A 15,583-nucleotide genomic window follows, 5' to 3' on the forward strand; every position below is an offset into this window, starting at 1 on the left:
TTGGGATCACGTGGATGAGAAAGGTGCGATCCAGAGAGGAGTGGACAGCGTGCTGTGACCAGCGGTGTCAAATGGACGCCTGACGGACTGGTCGGTCAAAGTGAAGTGAAAGTGAATTTTGTCATTATTAACCTAGTGTTTTTCCATTGTGGTTGACTTTTCCTTTCATCTTTTCAGGGTCGATAAATTAAGTACCAGTTGTGTACTGTGGTCAATCTAATTGACTGCTCCCTGCTCCCCACAAATTTCAGGCCCTGTGTCTACAGTAGAAAGGATTATTAACCTAGTGTTTGAAACCTAAATCAACATGAAATTTTGAACTGTTTCACCCCTAAAAGCTATTCAGAAGTTATAACTTATTTTCTTCATTACTTTTTCTTTTTTTTTTCCTTCTTACCCTTTGTTCTTGTTTCAGTCATTGGACTGTGGTCATGCTGGAGCACTGCACTGCCTTGAAGGGTTTAGTCAATGAAAATGATCCAGTACTTGTTGTAAGCTTAGCAATTATTTCAATGGTGGTTGGCATTAGGAAGGGCATCCAGCAGTAGAAACCATGCCCAAATCAAACTGGAGTCTGGTACAGCTCCCAAACTTGCCAGCTCTGGTCAAACTGTCCAACCCATGCCAGTATGGACAACGGACGTCAAATGATGATGATGATGATGTTTCTTTTTACTGGACTGTTAAGTTACTGGGATATACACAAACCAACACCAGACGTTAAGTGGTAGGAGACAAACACAAATACACACACATACACTAATATGAAGGCATTAGTCAGTCCAAGGTTTGCGCAAGGTGCCCACAAACTGAGACTGAGCCTAAAAACCACATGATAGGTGGCTGCAAAGTGAACTTCTAAGCCACACAGTCTGCTTACTGTATTAACCCTTTTGATACCAACCCACTCTCTGTTTCTATGATATAAACTTCATGTTCAAAGTGATCCAAATTATATATATATATATATAGATATATATATATATTTATCTTGTCTTGTTATTCTCCTTGTCCTGTCTTTTACTGTTTATATTTTGTACTGTCATTACTGTCCTGTTTTTGTTACCATTTTTACCCCTCCACAAAAAGATCTCAAATTTTATTTAATTTGCTTTTCACGGTAAGGAAAGTTTCTATCAAAGATGCGTATCGCCTTCACCTTCGAAATGCAGAGTAGATGAAACCATGGCGACTGAAGAAGGGGAATTTTCCTTGTGTTATTTGTCCTGTACTCTATTTTTTCGTTGCTTAAGAAAAATGTCCAGTTCCTTGGTTTTGTGTCTATGTTTTCGTTTCTCATTGCGTTCAACGTTTTTTGGGTGTCCTGTACCCATATATGCATGTATATATACATGTAGAGGTAGGTACGTACATATATGTATGTATATATGCATATGTTTTATTTATTAATTTATTATATATATATAAGGATCAAATGCCAAGGCTCATAAGAATGGTTTTCTGGATTCCGTAGTGTGTATATTCTCTACCTGGGTGGGATGTGGGATGCTAGTCCATTGCAGGATTGCTCAATTTGACCAGTTCAGTGGACTGGAACAATGTGAAATTAAATGTTTTGTGCAAGACCACAATACACCACCTGGTCCAGGAATTGAAACCTCAATCATACAATCATAAGTGCAATGCCCTAACCACTATGCCACATGCCTCCACTACACACACTTACATACATGTACATACATACACACACACATAAACATACATACATATACACATCTACATACTAATGTATATATATATATATATATATTCAATAATAAAGTGATTGTTTCTTATCAGGAACAAAATATTTAATAGGACTGCTATAGAGTGCTCAATTAAATGAGACAAATATATATTATATTTGTTTGTTCTGCAACCATGGTTTTATATATATATATATATATATATATATATATATATATATATATATATAGTTAATCCAAACAAGAAAGCACAAAAAACACAACGCGAGGACATGGAACAAATATAGTATTATTGGACACTCAGGAAAGAAGGAGGGTTTAACATTTCAAGTGGAGCTCTTCGTCAGAAACATAGGAGAAGGAAAGATCCAGAGAAGGGAAGACAGAGGAAAAAAAATCGCCAACGGTACACACGTGGTAACAACATATATATATATATATATATATGTACATACATATATATAACATATACATACATGTGTGTGTGTGTGCATGTGAGTATTGTTTTTGTGTTTGCATATCCTGATATTGTGTGATAGTTGTAAATGATTGCCACTGTCATAAAAGCAGTGTCATTCTCTTCCAACATTTCGTGGGAACGTCTGTTTATGGGGAAATATTACTTTGCTTGGAAACAGGTCAAGGTTGGCAACAACAAGAGCATCTGTCTGTAGAAAATCTGCCTCGATAAAATCTCTGTCTGACCCTTGCAAACATGGAAGAGTGGAAACTACAATGATAGGAATGACGACAAATAAACTCTTCACTCTTCGTAACAACCAAACCTATTGATACTCAACAAACTCCCTTCTGTTCATATCATTATTGCCTATCCATTATTGCCTTCACCAACTAATTTCACAAATATAAAATTGTTGACTGAAGAAGAGCTCTTTCTGACATCTGAAACAGTTGATACTCTTTTACTTGTTTCAGTCATTTGACTGTGGCCATGCTGGAGCATTGCCTTTTAGTCGAGCAAATCAACCCCAGGGCTTATTCTTTGTAAGCCTAGTACTTATTCTAATTGGTCTCTTTTGCCGAACCGCTAAGTTATGGAGACATGAACACACCAGCATCAGTTGTCAAGTGATGTTGGGGGGATAAACACAGACACACAAACATATACACACACATACATACATACATATATATATATATATATATATATATATATATATACGACGGGCTTCTTTTAGTTTCCGTCTACCAATTCCACTCACAAGGCTTTGGTTGGCCCGAGGCTATAGCAGAAGACACTTGCCCAAGGTGCCATGCAGTGAGACTGAACCCAGAACCATGTGGTTGGTAAGCGAGCTACTTACCACACAGCCACTCCTATGCCTATACATAGGTGCATAATATTAAAAAATACTTCATATTTTATTACGACCAGACAGTAGATGAGACTAGAAATGAGTTTCAATGCAGTTACTCAACCAGCAAGAAATTGCAGCTACATTTTCCTTAAACCATGTCTTATTGCCTTTAAAAATGATAGTATAATGTAGTTCTAGAATGTGTCTGTGTGGTAAGAAGCTTGCTTCCCAACCACATGGTTTTGGGTTCAATCCCACTGCATGGCACCTTGGGCAAGTGTCTTCTACTATAGCCTCGGGCTGACCAAAGCCCTTGGGAGTGGATTTGGAAGATGGAGACTGAAAGAAACCTGTCATATATATATAATATATATATATATATATGTGTGTTTGTGTTTGTCTTCCTTTCATCACTTGACTACTGATGTTGATGTGTCTACACCCTTGTAACTTAGTGATTCAGCAAAAGAGACCAATAGAATATGTACCAGGCTTACAAGGAATTAGTCCTGTGGTCGATTTGTTTGACTAAAAAGGCAGTGCTCCAGCATGGCTGCAGTCAAATGGCTGAATCAAGTAAAAGAAAAAAAAGTATATATATAATTAGTTAGAAAGGGATTTCTCTAAATGTTTACCAGTTTACTCACAATTATGCATTCAAAATAGGTTATTCAAGGGTTAGCACATAAATCCAGTAATAACTCTACAATAATATGGATATTTTATTCTGTTCCTGCTATTCTGTTAACATTATTCTGTGTTTGAGAATTAATCATTTCTGTATCTTTCAATACATCTCAATGGTTCTAGAGCAAACTTTGTTTACTTTCATTGTAATTTGAATTTAATGTTAGCGTCTTATAAGCTAAATATATAAGTTCAAAAATTGCAGATTAATTTGTCAGTGAGCAGTTAGCTTAATGGTAAAGTGTTATGACCGGTAATCACAGGGATGTGAGTTTGAGTCCCATGGCTGGCTGCTGGCAAATTTTTCTGCAATAATATGGATATTTTATCCTGTTCCTGCAATTCTGCATTTGAGAATTAATTATTTATATATACATATATATATACTCTTTTACTTGTTTCAGTCATTTGACTGTGGCCATGCTGGAGCACTGCCTTTAGTTGAGCAAATCAACTCCAGGACTTATTCTTTGTAAGCTTAGTACTTTGTAACTTGTTGAACTGCTAAGTTACAGGGATGTAAACACACCAGCATCAATTGTCAAGTGATGTTGGGAAGACAAATACAGACACAGAAATACATACACACACATACATATATATACATAAATACGACGGGCTTCTTTCAGTTTCCGTCTACCAAATCCACTCACAAGGCTTTGGTCAGCCCGAGGCTATAGTAGAAGACACTTGCTCAAGGTGCCATGCAGTGGGATTGAACCTGGAACCATGTGGTTGGTAAGCAAGCTACTTACCATACAGCCACTCCTATGCCTATATATATATGTGTGTGTGTGAGTGTGTGTGTACTCTTGTCCTGACATCATGTGACTGTTGTAAATGAGCATCATTGTCTATACAAGTGGTGTTGTCCATTTTCAATCTTCCACAGTAAAACATGTCTAGCCAAGGGTAAATATTACCTTGCTTTGGAACAGGCAAGGGTTGGCTACAGGAAAGGTATCCAGATGTAGAAAATCCACCTCGATGAATTCTGCCTCAACCATGGATGAGTGGACCCATGATGAAGAGAGATAGATAGAGAGAGAGAGGGGGGGGGGAAGAGAGATAAAAAGTGAGATAGACTAAGTCTGGTATAGATGGGATGGTCATGCTTGGAATATCATTGATCAGAAGTCTATTCAATCATAGTTGACTTGGTACTACATATCATCATTATCATCAGCAACAACAGCACAAACAACTAAGTGTCCAAGAGTGTATTTGAACTCATGATCCAGTTTGACTGGTTGGTGGTAGTCAAACACTCCCCATTACATATACCTTCGGAGAATTCGTTTCCACAATCCTTCTTCCTGTTTCCTATTTATCATCTATTTCCAATGTCAGAAAATATTATAGTTTTTAGTACATTTCACATGAAACATGATAATGAAGAAAAATTAGAATTGAAAGTTGATGAAAACAAATAAACAATAAAAATATAAAATAAAAAAAAAAGAATAATGTAAAGAAAAATACATACACAATAAAAAAAACACACAACCAGCCCTGCAGAACATTTTGTGAACACTTTTATTTCTCTTTGTCGATTTTCCATTTAAAACGCTGACTTTATGGTGCTTTCTCACAGCATATTAGCCAGACATGCAAGATTCCGTGATATCATTGAGAGCGATATTTCTGCATACAGCAATTCAGTATGGTTTTTATTACTATTACTGTTCGATATTGTTTACATAGTAAACAATATTGTTTACAAAATCACTGCAGCTATAAATATAAATATAATGATGATGATGACATAACAACATGGAACTTATTTACTAAAAGTAAAGAAAAAAATCCTACAAAAACAAATATGTTTACTCTCCATGTGTATTTTTACATTTGTGGTGAAGGATGGTTAAATAAGACATACCTGCATGGAAACATGACATGCTAAAAATAGCAGCTAAATAAGTGCGATCATGACTGTGTGGTTACGAAGCTTGTTTTGCAGCCATGTGGTTTCAAGTTCAGTCCCACTGTGCAGTACCTTGGGCAAATGTCTTTTACTATAGTCCTAGGTCAGCCAATGCCTAGTGAGTGAAAATGATTGATGGAAACTGTGTGGAAGCCAGCCATTATATATATATATATATATACATAACCACCATCACCATATATAAACCAGCGACCGCAAATCGCTAAGCCCACTCGCTTTCAACTCCACTACGAATGCACAGCTCATGAACGGCTAAAAGTTAAGATTTCTTCTTTCAACCTCGCTTCCTACTACCCTCTGCACGTATAATCACTATTCCTCCAGTTTCCTTCAATTTCTCTCTCATATTTTCCTTCAAATTGACTTCTCTGATACTTTCAAACCTACTTTCTTGCTATCACGATTTTTCAGTACCCTCTATTCATATTTTCTTTCAGTTTTCAACATACCATTCATGTAATGTTTTTCGTTTAGCCTTGTCTCGTCTCCCTATTTGCTCCCGTTTCATAGCCACTCATCGTCTCCCCTAAAAATTGACTTCTCTGATACTTTCAAACCTACTTTCTTGCTATCACGATTAACAGAATCCTCTTGCTAGTTTGGGGTCGACCCCCCCACCCCTTCAGGTAGATGGCCCTGCTCAATCTGTAGAAAAGGTGTAGGTAGAAACTCTATAAGATGCACCAAGTGTAAGCTATGGACACATAAGAGGTGCAGCAATGTCATAGGAAGGCTAACTAGGAAGATGGTTTTTGTATGTGGCAGATGCTCGGGAGCATTAACCTCTGAAAATCTGCAGAAAACAACTTCCGTCACTTTCCAGGGGGAAAAACTAGAAGTAGTTGATAGCTTCCGTTATCTTGGTGACCAAGTCAGTAGTGGGGGTGGGTGTGCTGAAAGTGTAACGGCTAGAGTAAGAATAGCCTGGGCAAAGTTTAGGGAGCTCTTACCTCTGTTGGTGACTAAAGGCCTCTCGCTCAGAGTAAAAGGCAGACTGTATGATGCATGTGTACGAACAGCCATGCTACATGGCAGTGAAACATGGGCCGTGACTGCTGAGGACATGCGTAAGCTCGCGAGAAATGAAGCTAGTATGCTCCGTTGGATGTGTAATGTCAGTGTTCATAGTCGACAGAGTGTAAGTACCTTGAGAGAAAAGTTGGACCTAAGAGGAATCAGATGTTGTGTGCAAGAGAGACGATTGCGCTGGTATGGTCATGTGGTGAGAATGGATGAAGATAGGTGTGTGAAAAAGTGCCACACCCTGGCAGTTGAGGGGACCTGTGGAAGAGGTAGACCCAGGAAAACCTGGGTCGAGGTGGTGAAGCACGACCTTCGAACTCTAGGTCTCACCAAGGAAATGACCAGAGACCGAGACCTATGGAAGTATGCTGTGCGTGAGAAGACCCGGCAAGACCAGTGAGAACAATCAAAATCAAATCATATATCAGAAAGCAGGGGTTAAGTGACCCATCCATTTGTGTCCGCTGTCAGCCTCGTCTGGCACCCGTGCCGGTGATACGTAAAAGCACCATTCGCTCATGGCCATTTGCCAGCTCTGCCTGGCCCCGTGTCGGTGGTACGAAAAAGCACCATCCGTTCGTGTTCGTTGCCAGCCTCGCCTGGCCCCGTGCCGGTGACACGTAAAAGCACCGTCTGTTCGTGGCTGTTTGCCAGCTCTGTCTGGCCCCGTGTCGGTGGCACGTAAAAGCACCATCCGTCCGTGTCCGTTGCCAGCCCTGTCTGGCCCCCGTGCCGGTGACACGTAAAAGCACCGTCCGCACGTGGCCATTTGCCAGCTCTGTCTGGCAACCGTGTCGGTGGCACGTAAAAGCACCATCCGTTCGCGTCCGTTGCCAGCCTCGCTGGCCCCGTGCCGGTGACACGTAAAAGCACCATCCGTTTGTGGCCGTTCGCCAGCTCTGTCTGGCACCTGTGCAGGTGGCACGTAAAAACACCCACTACACTCGCGGAGTGGTTGGCGTTAGGAAGGGCATCCAGCCATAGAAACACTGCCAGATCTGACTGGGCCTGACAAAGCCTTCCAGCTTCACAGACCCCAGTTGACCCGTCCAACCCATGCTAGCATGGAAAGCGGACGCTAAACGATGATGATGATGATGATATATATATATATATATATATATATATATGTATATATATATATATGTAGGAGTGGCTGTGTGGTAAGTAGCTTGCTCACGAACCACATGGTTCCGGGTTCAGTCCCACTGCGTGGCACCTTGGGCAAGTGTCTTCTACTATAGCCTCGGGCCGACCAAAGCCTTGTGAGTGGATTTGGTAGACGGAAACTGAAAGAAGCCCATCGTATATATGTATATATATATGTGTATGTGTATATGTTTGTGTGTCTGTGTTTGTCCCTCGAACATCGCTTGACAACCGATGCTGGTGTGTTTACGTCGCCGTAACTTGGCGGTTCGGCAAAAGAGACCGATAGAATAAGTACTAGGCTTACAAAGAATAGGTCCTGGTGTCGATTTGCTCAACTAAAAAGGTGGTGCTCCATCATGGCCACAGTCAAATGACTGAAACAAGTAAAAGAGAATATATATATATATATATATATATATATATATATATATATATATATCAGGGGCATGCAGTGATCTTTCTGGCTGGGGAAGCAATGACTAAAATTTTCTGTCACTTATATATTTGAATCAAATTGACATGTTCATACTATACAGTTATTTTTAGAATAAAAAAAGATCATAATTAAAACTTACCTATTTTATTTAAATGTTAGTTCAATCTGTAATGATGAAGATTATTTTCATAACAGTTGAAATTTAATTGTAACAGCATGTTGTAAGATGGGAAAAATGAACAATGCATGAAGTTTTAAAGAAGTATTTATTTACTGTTACATTGTATGTACCTTGCCTCAACGGGCAGGTGATAAAATCCCAAAGCATGCAAAGTAAAGATAGATGTCTTAGACTTTCCTTGTATGACTTGTGTTTATGTTCTCGTCATTGTGTTGTAGTAATTACAAATGGAGATAGAATGATGTTGTAAGAGAAAATAAAGTGAGCTAGTGAGAGTGAGAGTGTGGGCAAGTTGTCTCATAGTTGCTGAATGTAAACTTCATTTCTCTCTCTAGCCATTTGTCTTTAACAGTTGCCTGCTTGTGACCATGATTCTAGTGTTCCATTCTGTAACTGATGGTAGCTGTCTCTGACTTGAGTTGTCACTCACTAACTAACTGATTGACTTGTCATGAGCTGACTAACTGATTTCTGCTTGGGGTTCTTGCTTTTATAACTATCCAGAATGGATTTCGTTGGTGGTACTTGTTATCTTAATTCTAGCTTTTGGTGAAGTAGAAGAGGTTAGAAGGGTCAAGTGGTGAAGACATTATTTCGGCCTAGTTAAGGCATTGGGAAAATGTAAAACTGCTGTCACAGAAAAAAAAACCCATTGTTCTAACGTGAGAAAAGTACTGTTGAACTGTAAATTTGGCCATGGTGGATCGAATCCACTTCATGCCTGCAAGATTCATTACAAATCCTTTTCTCTTTCTTGTTGATAACATCATTGTAGAAGGTACAACCTTCCTTGTATAATTATGAATTCTCTTCAGGTATGAAAAGGAGCACTCCAATGAAGCACTTGTTGCTGGTAGATAAAATAATAAATGCGCCCTTTTAAAGCCTAGCCAGGCACATGGGCCTGGTTTCCCAGTTTCTATGGCGTATGTGTTCCCCAGGTGGACAGGATGCCAGTCCATCACAGCGTTACTCATTTTTGCCAGCTGAGTGGACTGGAGCAACATGAAATGAAGTGTTTTGCTCAAGAACACAACGTGTCGCCTGGTCCAGGAATCGAAACCACAATCTTATGATCATAATGCTGACACCTTAACCACTAAGCCACGCACCTCCACTGTTGCTGGTAGTGTTAATATTAATTCACAAAGCTTCGTTAACTGGGGCAGTTTCATCTAATCCACTATTATACCGAATGTAAAGTAAATCTTGAATGGATTTTCCTTTTAGTTCAGCATCTTTGTACAAGGCAGTAAGTTCACTTCTTAACTTTTGACTGTTGAAATGGTCTCCATAAGAATGTTTAAGGCAAGTTACAAATGTTTTCTGGATGTTGTTATTTTGTCTCATTGGATCGAGAAGCGCTAAAAAATGTAATTCATTTAAATTTTGAAATCGTATCTGTTTGCTCGCAAATTGAATCTAAAATTTTGTAGAACAGCTGTCTGTATCTTTCTTCTGTTTCAAACGCATTTTTTCTTTTCTTCATTTGAAGATAAATGCCATCAACGTTAGCCCAAAATTCAGAAAATTCATGCTTTTTTTCTTTCAAAACTTTCACAATTTCATTTACTTAGTAGGATATGTCAAATGTTTTTTTTTTTTCTGGAGGGTGTCGAATACTGCATTTGTGTAAATAAAAATATCTCCTAACACATTTAACAAAAAACTGAATTCACAATTTTGTAAATTAGAATACAACGCTTGAGCATAGGTATAGCTTTCAGTGTCCCATTTACTTGACTTATCAATGATGTTTAGGAATAAATCAGCAAGTTGCTCATGATATTCACGTAATGTTTCTGCCAATGAATGATTCAAGTTCCAGCGAGTTGGCACCACTTTTGGAAAACGCTTTTTAATTTCAGTATCTAATTTCAGATGCATGTGTTTGGTCGACTTACAAAAAAAATGACGAAAAATACTTGATCTTTGGAAAAAAAACTTATCGCTTTCTTGAATATTTGCAGCCACTTGAGACAGAACTTAGATTTAATCTATGGGCCATACAATGAACAAAAAAAAGGGTTTTCTGTAATTTGAAGAAGTATAAAATGTTAGTAGAATAAACACAGAAAACAAGGCGCATTATCTTTTCGTTTTTCTTATGGATGCAGAATGTCAACTTGCTTCTCTTTTCCAATGATGATGACATAACAACATGGAACTTATTTACTAAAAGTAAAGAAAAAAACCCTACAAAAACAAATATATTTACTCTCCATGTATATTTTTACGTTTGTGGTGAAGGATGATTAAATAAGACATACCTACATGGAAACATGACATGCTAAAAATATCATAGGTATTGCAAATTGACAGAAATTTAATCTAAGCGTATAAGTATTTATTAGCATCTAAAACTATTCGCTATCAGTTCTTACTAGCAAAAAATTGTCTTTGTGGCATTTTTAACCGAAAAAATGTTAAAATATTACATCGGAAGGGATGCAACAGCTCGTATTCCTTCCCTTGCAAGATTTTTTATTATTTTTTTGTGTCGTCAGCCACTGCTTCTTGTTTCATGCTAATTCTGACAATAAAAGAGTGAAGCCTTTTATACTAATTTTACAGAACATTAGAAGAACGATCTTATGAAAAATAAGTAATATAGTTTCAATTTTGATTCTATAATTTTTAAGGAAGCATTGCTTCCATGGACCACTCGCCTATGATATATATATATATTTGTACAATTTCTCCATTTTATATATATATATCATCATCATCATCATCATCATTTAAAACGGACATTAAATGATGATGATGATGATGATGATATATATATATAAAATGGAGAAATTGTACAAAATGCATAAATGGATGATGAGTACAGCACCGGCACAGTTTCGATTACCTTTTGTTATCCATAAATTTACTGCAGGGACTTTGTAGTATATATGTATTTATGTGTGTGTGTGTGTTGATGTTTGTTCCTCCACCATTGCTTGTGTTTATATCCTTGTAACTTAGCAGTTTGGTAAAAGAAACTGATAGAATAAGTATTAGGTTTAATAAGTCCTGGGGTTGACTTCTTTGAATAAAAAACCCTTCAAGGTCGTGCTCCAACATGGCCACAGTCAAATGACTGAAACAAATAAAAGAATAAAAAAATAAAAGGTGTGTGTGTGTGTGTGCTGCTTGTCCCCAACACTTCTTGACAACTGTTCAGAGCTGCTTTAGTAACATTATAGCCCCTGAGGTGAATCAATACACTGGGTCCCAATGGTATATATTTATTGAGCATACATATATCAGAATTGGGCCATAGACCCGTGAGGTCCCTGAGCAATTGCCAAGCGTGTCCATGCCTTAAGACAGTATTGCAACTGGTATTGATTTTTTTTTTTTTTTGTATGTGTAACTTAGTAGTTTGACAAAAGTGACTGATAAAATAAATACTGAACTTTAAAAACAAATGAATACTGGGATTGATTTGTTCAACTAAATCAGTGATTCCTAAACTTTTTGGGCTGTCACACCCCTTGGTACTCACGTCACATTCCTAGAGCCCCCTTTCTCTCACCACCACAAACAGACCACTTTGTAAAGCAAATTCAAACCGACTGTTTTTCACAAATAAAATTTAACCTAATTAACCCATTATTTTGTTGTTTTCTTTAATACGAAATAACGTCGAAAATTTAAACTTTTCTCAACAACTTCATGTATGTAGAAATTGTTAGACTCTCATATGATACCCGTCCATGGCACATCAAACATGTTACAGACAATATCCAATGCTTCATAATGAGATAAAGTGCTTTGCCCTTGTGCTTGGGGGAAGAGTTCTTTAGATAAGTTTTGGTATATCACTATCGTCATTTTCCGTTTTTTTTTCGTTCCTTTAAAGACAACAAACCTTTTTTTTTATGATGGTAAGCTGCAAGTTAACCTAGGTAACTTAAAGAATCCTTGTTTTTCTATTGATTTTTATGTCATATAGAAAAGTAAGTTTTTACAGTATGGTAAAAATATGGAAAAAAAAAATTAAAACAACGGAAATTGAAACAAAAACAAAAACAAAAAATTATTTTAACCCTTTAGCATTTAAACAGGCCATATCTGGCCCAAATTTTCTACCTGTTTTGTATTCAAACCAATTAGATCCTGGCTCCTCACACCTACCCTACAATATTATCCTGCTAGCGATTTCATTGGTTAAAATTCGTAAAAATTAAACTATGTTTAAGTTACGAATTACAATTTTGTTTACAATAATGTTTTCTTTTGACACATTCTACCAGTATACGAAGTTTCAAATTTTTTGGTTAACTAGGAAAATCTGGCCTTCAAAAAGAAAAGATCCTATATATATATATATATATACACTCTTTTTTTACTCTTTTACTTATTTCAGTCATTTGACTATGGCCATGCTGGAGCACCACCTTTAGTCGAGCAAATCGACCCCAGGACTTATTCTTTGTAAGCCTAGTACTTATTCTATCGGTCTCTTTTGCCGAACCGCTAAGTTACGGGGATTTGAACACACCATCATCGGTTGTCAAGCGATGTTGGGGGGACAAACACTGACACACAAACATATACACACACACACATACATATATACGACGGGCTTCTTTTAGTTTCCGTCTACCAAATCCATTCACAAGTCTTTGGTCGGCCCGAGGCTATAGTAGAAGACACTTGCCCAAGGTGCTACGCAGTGGAACTGAACTCGGAACCATGTGGTTCGTAAGCAAGCTACTTACCACACTTTGCTCCAGCATGGCCAAAGTCAAATGACTGAAACAAGTAAAAGAGTATATTTGTGTAGGTATGAGTGTGTGAGTACATATGTACAATATGTATTTTTGTGCCTGTATATGTGATTGTGTGTAAATATATTTATGTATGTTGCATGTACCCCCTCTACCAGTAAGCAGCCACCTGCTTACTGGTAGAGGGGGTACATGCAACATACATAAATATATGTAAGTGTGCAAGTGTATTTCAGCATTCAATTTGCTCGTGGACATGAAAAGCAATGTCAATGTTAACAGCATATTTAAAAAAATTAAAGAAATAAATTTTTTTTACAGAAACTGTAGTACGTCACCAAATTGGTGGTCACGTCTATTGGTGGTCACGGAGTAAATAATATCAAGCCGAAAGACCGAATACTATTGGTTAAAATTCTAATTATTAAACAATGTTAAACTTAGAAGTTACAATTCCGTTTTCATTCTGGTTTACAATTAAGTTTACTTTTGACACATTCTACCAGTATACGAAGTTTAAAATTGTTTGGTTCAGTAGGAAAAATTTGAAAAAACAGGCGACGAAAATGAAAAGATCCTATATATATATATATATATATATATATATATATGCACACACGTGTGTGAGCATGTTGCTTCACTGTTTAACTTGGTTATGGACAATGGATGTACCTATGTGTTTGAGCGTGTTTCACTGTTCAGGTTGCTCGCAGACCTGAAAGGCAATGTCGCCATCACAAGCACATGAAAAAAAATTCTAAGAAATAAAGTTTTTTTTTTATGGAACTGAAGGAATGCCAAATTTTGAAAAATCTCGGCCAAAATGAAGAAATTCCAACTTATGTGGGACTGCTATTCTGAAAGTCCGTGTTAGGATTCTAAAAGTGCAGTCAAAATACCGATTTCTTATTAAGAACCTTAACAGAAAGAATAACCAATTTGATGGAGAGTGTATTGCTATTTCTAGCAGATAAATGCGTACGTAGATATACCCTCATTAGCTCGAAATGTTGTAGGTGGAAGTCGTTATAAAGACATCGTTTTTAGGTCTGGTAGTGTAGAAATATCATCTGTAACCTATTTAGTTTTTAGCAACAAACATTGCTGCAGAAACCTCTTTATCACAACACACTAACATACATGGCTTTTAAGCTGGGAACAGTTTTCCCACGCATCAACACCAAAAACAATCTTTACGTAATTAAGTGGTGGATATACACTTAGATAAACGTGGTTTAAACTTAATATATCATAAGAAAGTTCCAGAAAAAATGTTTAATCACCAAAGTGAAGTGAAACAGTTAGAAACCTTGTTATATTATATTAATCTTATTATTCTTCATTCATACCTTTTTAATTTTATTATTTTTGTTATTTCTACAAAATATTTTCACTCCGTTTTATATTCATTTTGTGATATACGAGTATGATTACCAGCCAGGAATATTTTATAAAACATGTGAAAACGACAAGAGGATGTATTATATGGCAAGTGCTTTGATGTCTGTCAGTAATAAAAGGAAGTAGTGAAAATAGACGTTGAGGGCTTTTGATAAATAAATGACTTAACAGCATTTAGCTTTGTTCGTATACACTCGGATTTCGAACCTTTCTGTGTTAACTAAACTTTTCATCCCCTCCAAGGTCAATAAACTAGGTATCTTTAAGGTGACCGGGGTAAACATCAGTTTTAGCCAGGGAAAAAAAGTCACATTTCGTCTGAATCCTATACAACTGGATCTTTTCATTTTCGTCGCCTGGACCGCAGATCTTTCTAGTTAACTAAACAATTTGAAACTTCGTGTACTAGTAGAGTGTCTCAAAACAAAACACTAATTCCAACTTGTTTATTTGAGAAAAATCTATTTTATGACTTTAATCGTAGATTAAAACAGGCGACGAAAATGAAAAGATCCTAGAACTGAAATAATAAAACAACAAATATTTTAAATCGTATATTAACTGATAGTACATGACGTACACATAATATATTACATCAGTGGTTCCCAAACTTTTTTAGAGTCACGACCCACTATTTATCACACCAGTTTATGACGACCCACTTAACTATACTTGAACTATCTCGATGGACAGCAGTTAATCAAAGCTAATGCGTAATTTTATAACTTTTTGCGACCCATTTGTGGGTCGCGACTTATAGTTTGGAAACCACTGTATTACATGATAGCATTAAACATATATTGAGGTATAAAACCCCTTTTATTCAATTTCTTAAGCAAAGAAAAAGCATGAAGCAAAAATTTAACTTTGTCATTTATTGTCAATAAATACATGCCGGGTAGATTAAGAACATTTTACGTAGTATCGTGGTATTACATGTATATTTAGTATTTTTAATGTTGATGACTAATACACATATTCTAACAAATGCCTCGAAGAAATTCTG

General features: G+C 36.9%; 1 long non-coding RNA gene across 1 annotated transcript; it reads right to left on the bottom strand.

Annotated features, from left to right (window-relative positions):
• Window positions 1–2,524: 2,524 nt before the first annotated feature.
• LOC118763554 lies at window positions 2,525–15,061 on the bottom strand. The gene is made up of 3 exons (XR_004999312.1): window positions 14,912–15,061; window positions 9,892–9,897; window positions 2,525–2,535 (listed from the first exon to the last, which is right to left on the bottom strand). It is a non-coding gene; the product is annotated as an uncharacterized LOC118763554 (long non-coding RNA).
• Window positions 15,062–15,583: the final 522 nt, after the last annotated feature.

The sequence above is a fragment of the Octopus sinensis genome, linkage group LG5 (genome assembly GCF_006345805.1).
Source record: "Octopus sinensis linkage group LG5, ASM634580v1, whole genome shotgun sequence".
NCBI lineage: Eukaryota > Metazoa > Mollusca > Cephalopoda > Octopoda > Octopodidae > Octopus > Octopus sinensis.